At 35.9% G+C, this 15,953-nt stretch overlaps 1 long non-coding RNA gene across 1 annotated transcript; it reads left to right on the top strand.

Moving 5' to 3' along the window:
* The first annotated feature begins 6,242 nt into the window (after positions 1 to 6,242).
* Positions 6,243 to 7,553, top strand: LOC146798059 (uncharacterized). Its single transcript, XR_014969099.1, has 3 exons — positions 6,243 to 6,303; positions 6,806 to 6,875; positions 6,968 to 7,553. It is a non-coding gene; the product is annotated as an uncharacterized LOC146798059 (long non-coding RNA).
* Positions 7,554 to 15,953: the final 8,400 nt, after the last annotated feature.

The following is a 15,953-nucleotide window of genomic DNA, read 5'->3' as shown; positions in this document are numbered from 1 at the left end:
GTAAGGCGGGTGGCTTGAACATCAAAATCAAGGAGACTGCTGCAATTCCGTCAAAGTCTCAGGAATTGGCCATAAGGGAGATTTTCTCGCAAGGCTTTGGGATGATGGCTATTTTAGGTAAACAGATCAGAAAGACAAGGAAATTCTAGGCGTTTTCTCTAATTATTGTGTTGCGGGGATTCTGCTCATGCACAGAACTATACACAGGAAACCAGGACCTCAGTGAATTGTGGTGTTCCAAAATACTCACCTCAGTACCCAGAACCCCTATCCGACTAGCATCAGTGTCTCATTCGTTCTCCTTATCATCTCGAAGCTACCAATGATTAGACAACCCAGAACAAGCGACTTAGAGTACTCTCAGTAATGGTGGGAATCAGAAACACCTTTTAGTTATTATTCTCATATCAGTCCACAACAAGAGAAATCAGAGACACGGAAAAATGTTTATTTTTAACTACGTGCTCTAAGGTGCAGTACTTTGACTAACATAAGCAGACAAATAATTAGAATGATTAGAATGGTGTCAGTCCCAAGATAACATGTAATCGAAGGAAGACTATTTCTTTTCTTATTTAGCCCGTATAATACTTTGAAAATTGTGATATCCATTTTGAAGAATGTAATTTGTAACAGTTATGAAAAATTGTAATAATTGTACTCTGTAATAAGTGGACAGATGAGGATATAATGTACGACGAAGCAAGGATTTGTATGTATTACTGTCTGACAGGGGAGGGTGGGGGTGGGCAAGGGAGGGGCTTATGTTTTATTCGTTGAAAAATTGAATAAAGTTATTTTTAAAAAAAAAGAAAGAAAAACATTAGCATTGTTACAATTCCATAGAAAATGAAGGGAGAAATCATATTAAAATGATAGTGGATAACAGGTCCTATAATACCTTGTGAACCACCCTCCCTTGGCTAGTAAACTAGTTTTATAAACTAATAGACGGTCTCTAGGTTTGAATGGGGAACCCCATACCTCAAAGATCAGCTTAGGTGAATCACATCACAGGATCAGCTCTGCTCTCTGTGTCTGGAAAGGTTTTCTCCAAGTGCCTGAATCATGCATGCAAATGCATTATTAAAGGCACCCGAGTTTCAGATATTTGCAGATGTGTGCTTGTTGTGTCTAGAGCGTGGGCCGATCAACCTGAATTCAACAGCATACATTGTTATTTGACCTTGACGGCTTCTGCACACCGTGTTCAGACTAAGGTCACGGTGCACGTCTAGGTATGTGAACAACAGACCGTTCTCATGTGAAGAAAAAGCAAGCAAGCAGTTTTACTTGTAATAACAGCTACCTATAGTGTTGTGTGCAAAAGCAGCAAAGTGGCAAGATGGTGTTTAACTTCTAAAGCGCTTATGCTAACATAGCAATGTGTGCACATAAAACCCTGTCTTCACTCCATCCTCCCTTGATTGGACCACGAACAGAATAGGGAAGCAATGTAGGAACGCAGAGTTCAAGTTCGAGTCAGACAGAACCAAGTCCATATATTGCCAATCCATATAATTGGTATTGAAAATTCGAAAAATTTGTTGGGAAAAGTAAAAAATAAAAACATCTCTCAGGGGTGGTATACAGCCCAATGTGGAGTAAAACAAAGAAAAATTAAAAGATTTGGATTAGAACGTGCGGAAGATGGACAACTGCCAATTTAATCCATCAACGTGTAGGCACAATAAATTGCAACTGCCTCCAAGAAGAAGTCATTGTAATGTTCAGTAAATGAGTCAGCCATCCAGTCAAGTAAAGTAAATGAACATACATGTTCTTCAACAACCAGAGCCTCTAGCACCATCAGAGGACAACTTGCGTGTTCTTCAAGATAACTTCGCATCAGGAAGTCATAGGCCACAGGCCATAATCCCGATACCAGAACAGTCCAAATCATGAGCCACTAAGGGACTCATTAGTCGATCATAATCCGGGGCAGGAGATGCCGTGTTCGACAGGCACAAATCCAGAGCACATTCAAATGGACAATCTAGGCAATGGAAAATAGGTTGCACGCAAGTAAAGTATGAGAACCGGAAGGACAATCCATATGCTACGCTCAAGGTGGCCAGTGGTAGTGTTCCATAGAATTCAAGCATCCGGTTGCGCAGTTGAAACAGCCGGGGCAGGCTGTCGTGTGGAGCAGATTGTGCAGCCATTGAGGAGAAAACAAATCAACAGCAGCACACCAGCAGTCAAGGCGAGAATTAACGGAAGCCCGCCGAAGACGCTGGAAAAAATAGAATGAGAAAATGCCTGTATCACACCATATATTGTTTGGAACGAGGTCACAAGGCTGGAGCCCACAACTTTGAAAAAATGCACCAAGACAGTTGTTGATGAGGCATTGAATATAGTGTGAATCAGAGCACCGAAATGAAGTGGGAGATCAGTATTTAAAAGCGCATGCACCTCGGTGCGGGTGTTTGCTACGTGAAGGACAAATGTTTCACGGGAGGAAGTTTTGAGACAATAGAGCCCTTATTCTGCTCATCGTGTTGAACTCTGATTTCAAGGTTGGTATGGAAGGCCAGATGGATACATCCAGTCTCCCACGCGGGGTGGGAAAAGGACATTCTTACAACAAACTACACGTTGTGACACAGTTACAATGTACGGAATCCCTACTAGCATCCCGCAGCATGCCTCATTATTTAAAATCAAATAACTACCGTTTGCTAATAACGTGAAAGTGGGTGTGATCGCTGGCACAGGATTTCCCTTTAAAATGCAAGCTAAATTTGCGGCGTGAACATTGCGTGTGCCGTGCAATTGGATGTTCCTACAGACTACTGAGTGATCAGGTGTGGAAGTGCATTCCTCTCCTTTTAAATAAACCTCTTCACCCTCTCTCAGGCACCTGTATGTAAATGTGAGTGACCAAACTTCATGCAGGAAAGCTGTACCCAATGGTTCGTATCTGCCTAAGGCATAGTGTTTCATACATGAACTGAACTTAAACAATGGAAATGGTAAAGTGATTAATCCATGGATAAGCCACACAGCTGAGTTTGATACGGCCACAGAGAATGGTGAAGGTTTCAACTTTTCAATATGCAATAATGAGTATGTCGCATCCTTCATGGACATGAACTGTTGTTTATCTGTCAGATTAAACGACAGGAATAAAGATGATGTATTCATGTAGTCCCACGGAACGTTCCCTGCCTTCAATGTTTGTAAGGTCCATGCAAACTGCATTATAGAACGCAATTTCCAAACTTCGTTGTAAACAGCATACACCCATCTTTTGGACCTGCCACCCACAGGGCCCTTAACAAAATCATTCAAATCTACTTTGTCATTTAATTTGGATAAATGATGTTTAACTGACGCTAAGGTGGAATGTGTAAGTCAGTTTTGACATAATTTTCCAACAGAATAGGTAGTAACAGAATGGGAAGATTCAAATCAAGGGTCAATTCTAACCTGTGTGTATCCGGGGTGCAGACCCAGAAAACGATGTTGACAGGAATCTGAACTTTTCTGCCATAATAACCATCCTTGAGGATCCAGGGTAGAAACATGGAAGGATGTATTAGTAATGAATGACTGCAACTCATCAAGGGACAGATCTGTGTAATTATCCCATGTTGGATAAGCGCCCAGATCAGGAATAGAAGGGGAATTCATCTTTTTAGAAGAAGCCAATCCAAAACAGGTGGTTTGAAAAATAGTAGAATTAAAAAACAACAGGTGGTTAGGTATAAGGCATGCATGATGCAGTGCTTCTATGCCTTGTACATGCCATGCTTTAGAACCCCAAACAGATTTAAGATCCATGGTATCTTTCCACAGCTCATAGCCCCCTACAGCTAATTCATCCATAAAGGACTTCGAATATAGTAATTTAGTGTGGGTCAGTCTAACTTTGGAAGCTGATTCAGCAGCCAGTTTAAAATAAAAGGCTTCAGGCTTAGATACACTGAAATCAGAAAAATATGTAACTTTTTTCACTAGAGTTTTGTAGCTGCCTTCAACCGGTGCTGGACAATGTTCCCATTGCGTATAATTAAAGACATTTCTAAATGTATTCGCTTTATGCAGGAAATGATTGCCATAGTGTTGGTAACAAAACAATTCGAAAAAAGAACTATTGATGGACAGAATGCAGAACAATGTCATACATTCACCCCAGTACAGAGATCTGGGCCTAAATCCATCGTTTTTTTGCTCACCATGCCATTCCAGTTTGGATCCAGCCATATGCAAATCAGTCTTGACCCTGTGCCCAATGGGAACAGTCCAGTCCGAACTGCCAGACCAGGTCCTCCCTGGACTGGAAAACAAGCATCCTAGGACCGGTTTTGGGGTTTCACCCCTCTTCAGCCAGGACAGCTTGATTCCAGTGGCATGGAGAGCACGGGACTCACGTCTGAGCATACCCGTCCCACTCTGGGTGACAAATGCAAAAAGAACTATTGATGTACAGAATGCAGAACAATGTCATACATTCACCCCAGTACAGAGATCTGGGCCTAAATCCATCGTTTTTTTGCTCACCATGCCATTCCAGTTTGGACCCAGCCATATGCAAATCAGTCTTGACCCTGTGCCCAATGGAAACAGTCCAGCCCGAACTGCCAGGCCAGGTCCTCCCTGGACTGGAAACAAGCATCCTAGGACCGGTTTCGGGGTTTCACCCCTCTTCAGCCAGGATAGCTTGATTCCAGTGGCATGGAGAGCGCGGGACTCACGTCTGAGCATACCCGTCCCACTCGGGGTGACAAATGCAAAAAGAACTATTGATGGACAGAATGCAGAACAATGTCATACATTCACCACAGTACAGAGATCTGGGCCTAAATCCATCGTTTTTTTGCTCACCATGTCATTCCAGTTTGGACCGAGCCATATGCAAATCAGTCTTGACCCTGTGCCCAATGGAAACAGTCCAGCCCGAACTGCCGGGCCAGGTCCTCCCTGGACTGGAAACAAGCATCCTAGGACCGGTTTTGGGGTTTCACTCCTCTTCAGCCAGGATAGCTTGATTCCAGTGGCATGGGAGGCACGGGACTCACGTCTGAGCATACCCGGAAATCGCGCCTCGGCGCTGCGGGGTGCGGGGTGAGCGCGGCGCCGCCATGCTCGTGACGGAACCACGCCGTCATGATTCACGGGCGAGCTGTGCTCATGACGGCGTGGTTCCGTCACGACTCCGCCCACTCAATATTTTGCCCGCACAGGCGGGGAATTAGTTCCGCGTGGGCGGAGCGCCGCAGCATGACGAAACCACGCCATCATTAGCACACGCCGCCCATGGCTCATGACGGCGTGGTTCCGTCATGCGCGTGGAAGGGGTTAAAAAATGTCTTTTAAACCAAACAGCAAAAATAGAAATTTTCGATGGGGCATTCGGATCTCTGACATATTATCGACAGACACATTATCGAACTACACAAATATCGCAACAAATATATCGACATCAAAAATATCGACATTGTATACTTATTTAAAAAACTACACTAATATCGACACTACAATATCGTAATACAATTATATCGATCACACAAATATCGCACACATTAATATCGAAATACTAAATATCGACATAAGTTAATAAATATGACACATGTCACAAATATCGATAACCAAAATATAGACATCAATAATATCGTTTTTTTAAATATATCGACAATTCTAATACTAATAAAACCAATACTTTCAACAACATAAAGACAATATTTTACCAAAACATACATTTTCAAATGAGATTCTACTTAAACATAAACATAACATTTATAGCGATCTCTATATTTAACAACATAATAAAAAAAACCTAAAATAATTATCACATTGGCATTTCGAACACATTTAAATAAAATTAGTACACATTATAAACAATCTTTTTATATATAATAATTTAAAACTCTCCTCCTTTAAAACTAAATACACTCTTACTTAGCATTTTCCATAAAAGGAAACCAATTAACTAAAAAAAATTCAAACCATCCAATAGAAAGGCCACATACAGAAAACAACCAATAACATTCAAGAAACAATTTGAAACCACTATATAAACCAATTAAAACAAGTGTTCCACGGTGCCTTAAACCAAAGCATTGAACGAAGAAGAAGCTCTACTAAACAGAAGAAACCTACATCCTATTACTATTCTAAAAACGTAAGTAAATATTCTTTTCTAACTAAACTGCCAAATTAAACTAAAACACTAATTTATCTTTACTCAAATAAATAACTAACTTATATATTCCATCTCTTTATGTTTCCACTACAGATATTACTCCAAACAGCTAAAGAAAATATTGAAGATTGCCAGAAAAGACTCACTAAAAAGTAAGTATACTATCAAAATACTTTATAAAATATTAATTAAATCCTACTCAAACCCCAAAACATCCTAAACCCCTAAACAAATCCATGTTCTCTTTTTTAAATTGTAAAAAACCTGTATAAATTAACACCTATAGTCTATACCACTGGGCATGAGGGTAGGCTCTGTTTGCTTAGTGAGAGGTTAGGCTACTGCATCTTATTTATTAGGCAGGAGGGGCACATAGTAAGAGGGGTAGGAGACGGTGGTACATTGACATGTGGTGGGGGAGGGGGGGTAGAGAACTGGGTGGAAAGGTTGTTCATTCTCCTGAATAATTGGTCTTGATGATAAATGTGTGGTACTTCCGGGACAGATGAAGGTGGGGGAATGTTTTTTGAATTGTTAATTTGTAAAACAATAAAATAAGTTTCTTCAATAAAAATATAGTCTATACCAAACAGCAATACCACCCCACTTAAAAAACTAAACCAACCACAACAATAAATGTTCTTTAACTTTCAGAGACTAAATCAACTAAACAACATTTTTGCGACAAACAACATCTTCATTCAAATACAACAAAAAAGACTTGGTAAGTATATATATAAAAAAAATGCTTTTTTGCTAATTTCATATAAAGATATAAAGTACTATAGCATATATTTTCATATACATTTTTTCCAGAATTGTAACACATCACGATGACAGAAGAAGCCCAATTTATAACTTCGCAGAAAGGAAAATTCCTATTGTGTTACATGGGTTACACATACACCCAAGAAAAGCAGACGGACCGAAAAGTGAACTGGAAGTGTACTAAATATTATTCTAACAAATGCTACGGCCGAGCAACAACAAGAGAAACAACTGTACTATATACAAGAGAGCATAACCATCCACCCAATCTCTCTGAAATAGAAGTCAGATCAACTCTTGAAAATATCAAAGAATTAAGCACAGGTTCACAAACTGCTACAAGTGTAATCCTAAAAGAACTATTACCTAGAGTGCCCAAAGAAGCAAGAGGCCAATTACCATCAATTGCTTCTATAAAAAGAACTATTGCTAGGACCAAAAAAGCAACCACGACAACTATACCATCCCCTAAAACTTTTCAAGAGATCATCATTCCACCAGAATTAAGTATCACCCACAATAATGAACCTTTTATTTTTTTTGATAACAAAAGCCCAGAAAAAAGAATCATAATGTTTGCTACTGCAAACAATATAACTAAACTGCAACAATGCCAAACATGGATGATGGATGGCACCTTTACAATATGCCCAAAACCATTCTATCAGCTTTACACAATACACGGTCAATATCACAACACTTCCATACCTTTAATTTATGCACTATTACCTAACAAACAAAACACAACATATAATGAAATGCTAGGAAAAGTAAAACAAGAATCTAATGATTTTTACCCTCAAACAATTATCATAGACTTTGAGCAAGCCATGATAAATTCCATTCTAAAACTGTACCCCCATACAGCTATCCAAGGATGTTACTTCCATCTTAACCAATGTACATGGAGACATTTACAAAAATCTTCACTAAGTGTAGAATACGCCACTAACATAAGTTTTGCACATCAAATAAAACTTCTAACAGCCCTAGCTTATGTACCAACCACAGATGTTGCAGAACATTACAATCTTTTATTAGAAAGTCCATTCTACAAACAAAATGAAGTAAAGTTATCTCCCCTGTTAGATTATTTTGAAGATACCTGGGTGGGGAGACTGCACAGATCAGGCCATAGACGTCAGCCCAAGTTCCAAATACCTTGGTGGAATGTATATGTAAGTACACTCAACCAACAAGCCAAAACTAACAACGCCGTCGAGGGCTGGCATAATGCATTCCTAACTTCTACTGGGAGAACAACTCCAACACTACAAAAACTACTAATTGCCATACAAAAGGAACAAAGTTTCCAAGAATTAAGAATGCAACAATCTGTCCTACAATTAAAACCAAAACAGTCTAGACAAACTACTCAAATGTATAATTACGTACAACAACAGGTACAGCTATACCCATCCACAAGAGGACTTGAGTACTTAAATATAATAGCTCAAACTCTCTTCTAAACCCTTTTCTAAATATTAACCCACAATTCTACTAAAACAACTATCACAACATAAATAATCCACTTTATTATCTCACATATTTAATTATGTGGTCTAAAATATATACATGAATTATATGGACATATATTTAGACAACATAATTAAACAAACCAAGTACACAACAACAATATTAAATATATAAGGTTTCGCCACCAACAATAAAAATATTTAAATGAACTTACCTGTGTAGTATCTCCAATGGGATAATAACATTCCTTCCAAATAAATCCAGGGAGTTCAAAATCCATAGTTATCCAAAAAATGACTATCCATTAACCATAAAAATCCCGAAAAATATAAAAAAGGTAAATAACCACTCCTGGAAACCCGAACAATAAAGGAAGTGTTAAATAAACATTAGTAAACACAACTAATACACACTTCCTTTAAAAAAATAAGGTGTTTGAAACCGACGAAAATATCTTCTCCGTAAAACCTACAAAACAGAAACAAACATTCCCACCCACCCACAAACACACAAAACGCACGTACAAACCTCACTACAAACGTTATTCAAACACTATAAAACTTTAACACACCGAAATACCAAAACACTAACAAAGCAACAAACACGGAACACAACGTTAATTATAAAACCGTATACAAACTATTACTAACACCCTAACTTCTAAAACATCAATCAATACACACTTATTACAACATAACTACTTCCACAAAACACTTAAAACTATTTAATAATAAAGCAAATAACTCTTACCTTCTCAAACGCGAAACAGCTCCGAACCGCGACCTGGATTGGACCAAAATAACCCAAAACAACAGCGAGAGGTTACAAAATAAAAGAACCAAACAAACATAGGAAGTTTGAAAATTAAAGCAGCACGGTTTTAGGTGAATGCTCAGCCTGGACTTCTCACTTTATCAGTAACGATAATATTGCCCACCTCAAATGGTCAGCTACTCAAATGACCACCAAGACAACAATTATCCACAAGTATGAGAGGCAACATATTGGAAGAAATGTAAATTAATGTCAAAATAAACTTTTGTGTTTCGAATCCACACAGTAGTTGAGTATTTGCTTGAATTCCTTTATTCCAAGATTTAGTGAGACCAGATCCGCAGCCAATGCATTTCGCACAAACATGGGATTTTCAAGGCGAGTTTCAACAATAAGAAATATTTACACGTCAAAACGGGGGGTAGTATGACAAAATCGGCAGGACCCAGAGTTCAATCTAGGTAATAGGTCGATAGCTTTAGACAGTTCGTATGGTATATATCAGACATGTTTATTGCAATGATGTAATTATTAAAATATGCGTAATAATAAACAAAATTTTCTCTCGAATGAATATACATTCCAACAACTATAAAATAAATATTATTTTCCTATCTACTATTTAATTTAAAAATAATTTGGAATTTGCATTCTGATATAACTTCTATGTTTTATCCAACCCAAACTAAAATCTACAGATTTTTTGTCAATTAAATTCAATTAATTTAACTATTCTTATTCAACTCTATAATTAATTCTAATATTTGCTATTTACCAAACTTAATTAACATACTACTCCCACTACATACTGAACTTAATTAATTTACTATTCTCACTCCAACCTATATTTAATTAGGGTAGGTGCTGGACACTGAACTAAATTAATTTACTATTCCCACTCCACTCTATATTTAATTAAGATAAGTGCTGGACACTGAACTTAATTAATTTACTATTCTCACTCCAACCTATATTAAATTAGGGTAGATGCTGGACACTGAACTAAATTAATTTACTATTCCCACTCCAGTCTATATTAAATTAAAATAAGTGCTGGACACTGAACTTAATTAATTTACTATTCTCACTCCAACCTATATTTAATTAGAGTATGTGCTGGACACTGAACTGAATTCATTTACTATTCCCACTCCAATCTATATTTAATTAAGATAAGTGCTGGACACTGAACTTAATTAATTTACTATTCTCACTCCAAACTATATTAAATTACAGTAGGTGCTGGACAATGAACTTAATTAATTTACTATTCCCACTCCACTCTATATTTAATTAAGATAAGTGCTGGACACTAAACTTAATTAATTTACTATTCTCACTCCAACCTATATTAAATTAGGGTAGGTGCTGGACACTGAACCAAATTAATTTACTATTCCCACTCCAGTCTATATTAAATTAAAATAAGTGCTGGACACTGAACTTAATTAATTTACTATTCTCACTCCAACCTATATTTAATTAGGGTAGGTGCTGGACACTGAACTAAATTAATTTACTATTCCCACTCCACTCTATATTTAATTAAGATAAGTGCTGGACACTGAACTTAATTAATTTACTATTCTCACTCCAACCTATATTAAATTAGGGTAGGTGCTGGACACTGAACTAAATTAATTTACTATTCCCACTCCAGTCTATATTAAATTAAAATAAGTGCTGGACACTGAACTTAATTAATTTACTATTCTCACTCCAACCTATATTTAATTAGAGTATGTGCTGGACACTGAACTGAATTCATTTACTATTCCCACTCCAATCTATATTTAATTAAGATAAGTGCTGGACACTGAACTTAATTAATTTACTATTCTCACTCCAAACTATATTAAATTACAGTAGGTGCTGGACAATGAACTTAATTAATTTACTATTCCCACTCCACTCTATATTTAATTAAGATAAGTGCTGGACACTAAACTTAATTAATTTACTATTCTCACTCCAACCTATATTAAATTAGGGTAGGTGCTGGACACTGAACTAAATTAATTTACTATTCCCACTCCACTCTATATTTAATTAAGATAAGTGCTGGACACTAAACTTAATTAATTTACTATTCTCACTCCAACCTATATTAAATTAGGGTAGGTGCTGGACACTGAACTAAATTAATTTACTATTCCCACTCCAGTCTATATTAAATTAAAATAAGTGCTGGACACTGAACTTAATTAATTTACTATTCTCACTCCAACCTATATTTAATTAGGGTAGGTGCTGGACACTGAACTAAATTAATTTACTATTCCCACTCCACTCTATATTTAATTAAGATAAGTGCTGGACACTGAACTTAATTAATTTACTATTCTCACTCCAACCTATATTAAATTAGGGTAGGTGCTGGACACTGAACTAAATTAATTTACTATTCCCACTCCAGTCTATATTAAATTAAAATAAGTGCTGGACACTGAACTTAATTAATTTACTATTCTCACTCCAACCTATATTTAATTAGAGTATGTGCTGGACACTGAACTGAATTCATTTACTATTCCCACTCCAATGTATATTTAATTAAGATAAGTGCTGGACACTGAACTTAATTAATTTACTATTCTCACTCCAAACTATATTAAATTACAGTAGGTGCTGGACAATGAACTTAATTATTTACTATTCCCACTCCACTCTATATTTAATTAAGATAAGTGCTGGACACTGAACTTAATTAATTTACTATTCTCACTCCAACCTATATTAAATTAGGGTAGGTGCTGGACACTGAACTAAATTAATTTACTATTCCCACTCCAGTCTATATTAAATTAAAATAAGTGCTGGACACTGAACTTAATTAATTTACTATTCTCACTCCAACCTATATTTAATTAGAGTATGTGCTGGACACTGAACTGAATTCATTTACTATTCCCACTCCAATCTATATTTAATTAAGATAAGTGCTGGACACTGAACTTAATTAATTTACTATTCTCACTCCAAACTATATTAAATTACAGTAGGTGCTGGACAATGAACTTAATTAATTTACAATTCCCACTCCACTCTATATTTAATTAAGATAAGTGCTGGACACTGAACTTAATTAGTTTACTATTCTCACTCCAACCTATATTAAATTAGGGTAGGTTCTGGACACTGAAATAAATTAATTTACTATTCCCACTCCAGTCTATATTAAATTAAAATAAGTGCTGGACACTGAACTTAATTAATTTACTATTCTCACTCCAACCTATATTTAATTAGAGTATGTGCTGGACACTGAACTGAATTCATTTACTATTCCCACTCCAATCTATATTTAATTAAGATAAGTGTTGGACACTGAACTTAATTAATTTACTATTCTCACTCCAAACTATATTAAATTACAGTAGGTGCTGGACAATGAACTAAATTAATTTACTATTCCCACTCCACTCTATATTTAATTAAGATAAGTGCTGGACACTGAACTTAATTAGTTTACTATTCTCACTCCAACCTATATTAAATTAGGGTAGGTTCTGGACACTGAAATAAATTAATTTACTATTCCCACTCCAGTCTATATTAAATTAAAATAAGTGCTGGACACTGAACTTAATTAATTTACTATTCTCACTCCAACCTATATTAAATTAGGGTAGGTGCTGGACACTGAACTAAATTAATTTACTGTTCCCACTCCAGTCTATATTAAATTAAAATAAGTGCTGGACACTGAACTTAATTAATTTACTATTCCCACTCCAATCTATATTTAATTAAGATAAGTGCTGGACACTGAACTTAATTAATTTACTATTCTCACTCCAAACTATATTAAATTACAGTAGGTGCTGGACAATGAACTAAATTAATTTACTATTCCCACTCCACTCTATATTTAATTAAGATAAGTGCTGGACACTGAACTTAATTAATTTACTATTCTCACTCCAACCTATATTAAATTAGGGTAGGTGCTGGACACTGAACTAAATTAATTTACTATTCCCACTCCAGTCTATATTAAATTAAAATAAGTGCTGGACACGGAACTTAATTAATTTACTATTCTCACTCCAACCTATATTTAATTAGAGTATGTGCTGGACACTGAACTGAATTCATTTACTATTCCCACTCCAATCTATATTTAATTAAGATAAGTGCTGGACACTGAACTTATTAATTTACTATTCTCAATCCAAACTATATTAAATTACAGTAGGTGCTGGACAATGAACTTAATTAATTTACTATTCCCACTCCACTCTATATTTAATTAAGATAAGTGCTGGACAATGAACTTAATTAATTTACTATTCTCACTCCAACCTATATTAAATTAGGGTAGGTGCTGGACACTGAACTAAATTAATTTACTATTCCCACTCCATTCTATATTAAATTAAAATAAGTGCTGGACAGTGAACTTAATTAATTTAATACTCTGACTGAAATCTATATTGAATTATGGGATTAGTTAAATTTAAAAATAAATTTAAATTTTCTAAATATTAATATTTTTTAAAGTAACAATATATAAACATGTTAAATTAACTTCCCACCCTTATCCCCTATAACCCAACATTCCGCTCCTAAAATTATTTGTAACATTCTAAAAAAAAAATAAAATTTCTAAATTAATTTGTTAAAAAATTAACAGATATATAAACATTTTTACAACACTTCCCACCCTTATCCCCTATCAACCAACATCCCACTCCGAAATATATTTGTAAACATCGAAAATTTATTTCCTATTTATAAATATTTTTAATAAAAAATTAACAAATATTTATAAACTTCCCACCCTTATCCCCTATAAACCAACATCCCGCTCCTAAAATTTTATTTAAAATGCAAATTTTAATTTACAATTTCTAAATTTTTTTTTATTTTAAAATTAAATAATATATAAACATCTTTAAAACACTTCCCACCCTTATCCCCTATAAACCAACATCCCGCTCCTAAAATTTTATTTAAAATGCAAATTTTAATTTACAATTTCGAAATTTTTTTTTTTTTTAAATTAAATAATATATACAAATTTTTAAAAAACTTCCCACCCTTATCCCCTATAAACCAACATCCCGCTCCTAAAATTTTATTTGAAATGCAAATTTTAAATTACAATTTCAAAATTTTTTTTTTTTTTAATTAAATAATATATAAACTTTTTTAAAACACTTCCCACCCTTATCCCCTATAAACCAACATCCCGCTCCTAAAATGATTTCTAAAATTCTAAATTAAATTTACAATTTCTAAATAAATTTCAAAAAAATTCTAACAATATATAAACATTTTTAATACACTTCCCACCCTTATCCCCTATAAACCAACATCCCGCTCCTACATTTTTTTATAAAATTCTAAATTTAATTTAGAATTTCTAGAAAATTATTTTAAAAAATTTACAAATATATAAAAATGTTTAAAACACTTCCCACCCTTATCCCCTATAAACCAACATCCCGCTCCTAAAATTAAATATACATTTCACATTTTAAATTAAATTTAATAATTAAATTTTACAATATATTACAAAAATAAATTAACTTTTTTAAAACACTCCCCACCCTTATCCCCTATAACCCAACATCCCGCCCCTAAAACAATATAAATATTTCTCATATTACACAATAACGATATTTTCACATGTCGATATTATTACGAACGATATTACTTACATCGACATATAAGTAAAAAAAAAAAAACGATATTTTTCACATCGATATTAGCTATTTCGATATTTTGGACATTCGATATTTTTGACTCGATATTTATGTCCCTCGATATTAAAAAGTCGATATATAGACTGCTCACCGGGGCATTCGATGTTGTAGAGTTAGTGTCAAATGAAAAACGTGACTGGTCAACTGCACTTGATTGTAAACCAGGCAACGACACATCTGTGAGATAAGTATACTCAGTATCTTCAACTGGACCACCAGCCGGTGGAGACAATAAAGGATTTGTAACTGTATGCATCTCGATGGCAACGTCAGGCCTGTTGGTATTTGCCGGAGCCAAAACAGAATTTCTCAGCATTGCTGGACAAGAGACCGCTGGAGTCACTCGTTGTAGTTTGACATTGTCAATGGAGATGTACCTGTTATCCTTGTGACCAGGAAGTGGAGGTAAAATGACTGTTCTTGTACCCTGCACGCCAAGCACTGGAACCCGTGCACGATAAAAGGGGCTGAACTCCTTCTTGTTCTCCACCTTCTCACGGACCAGGTCACCAACTCAAGGTAGCTAGCCAACTACCGGAATCTGAAGCACAGCATCAGTTGTGGAGGGCAAGTGTTCCTTTGCAAGACTGTCTTGGGTCTCTTGTAGAGTCTGTAATACAGCAGAATGATCATCTACGTCAAAGGGTGCGGCCGACACCGTCATGTCTAGACCATCAAGGTCCGGGACAAACATCTTTATGCCAAAGAGCATTTCGTATGGGGTCCACCCACCCAGAGAACTTCTAGGGAGATTATTAAGTGCACGTTGAACGCTATACAAATGGGCCAACCAGTTCCTGCCAGTACCTAAAACCCTAGCTGTCAGGGATCGCTTCAAGTCATGGTTCACTATTGCCCTCAGGCCGGTATGGAGATGAAAATTTGTCTTGGACCCCCAAAGATCTCATGGCATCCTTGTACGCCTTAGAGGCGAACGCTGGACCCTGGTCTGAATGGAGGGTAACACATGCAAAGATTCCCACAAAGACACGCAAATCCCTGATGACAGTTCGAGCATCAGCACTCCGTTGTGACCAGACCCATAGAAAATGTGTGCCCGAATCCACTGCAAC

Source organism: Triturus cristatus, chromosome 9 (genome assembly GCF_964204655.1).
Source record: "Triturus cristatus chromosome 9, aTriCri1.1, whole genome shotgun sequence".
NCBI classification, from domain to species: Eukaryota; Metazoa; Chordata; class Amphibia; order Caudata; family Salamandridae; genus Triturus; species Triturus cristatus.
Note: the sequence above shows the minus strand (reverse complement) of the source record. Positions and strands in the feature narration are given on the sequence as shown.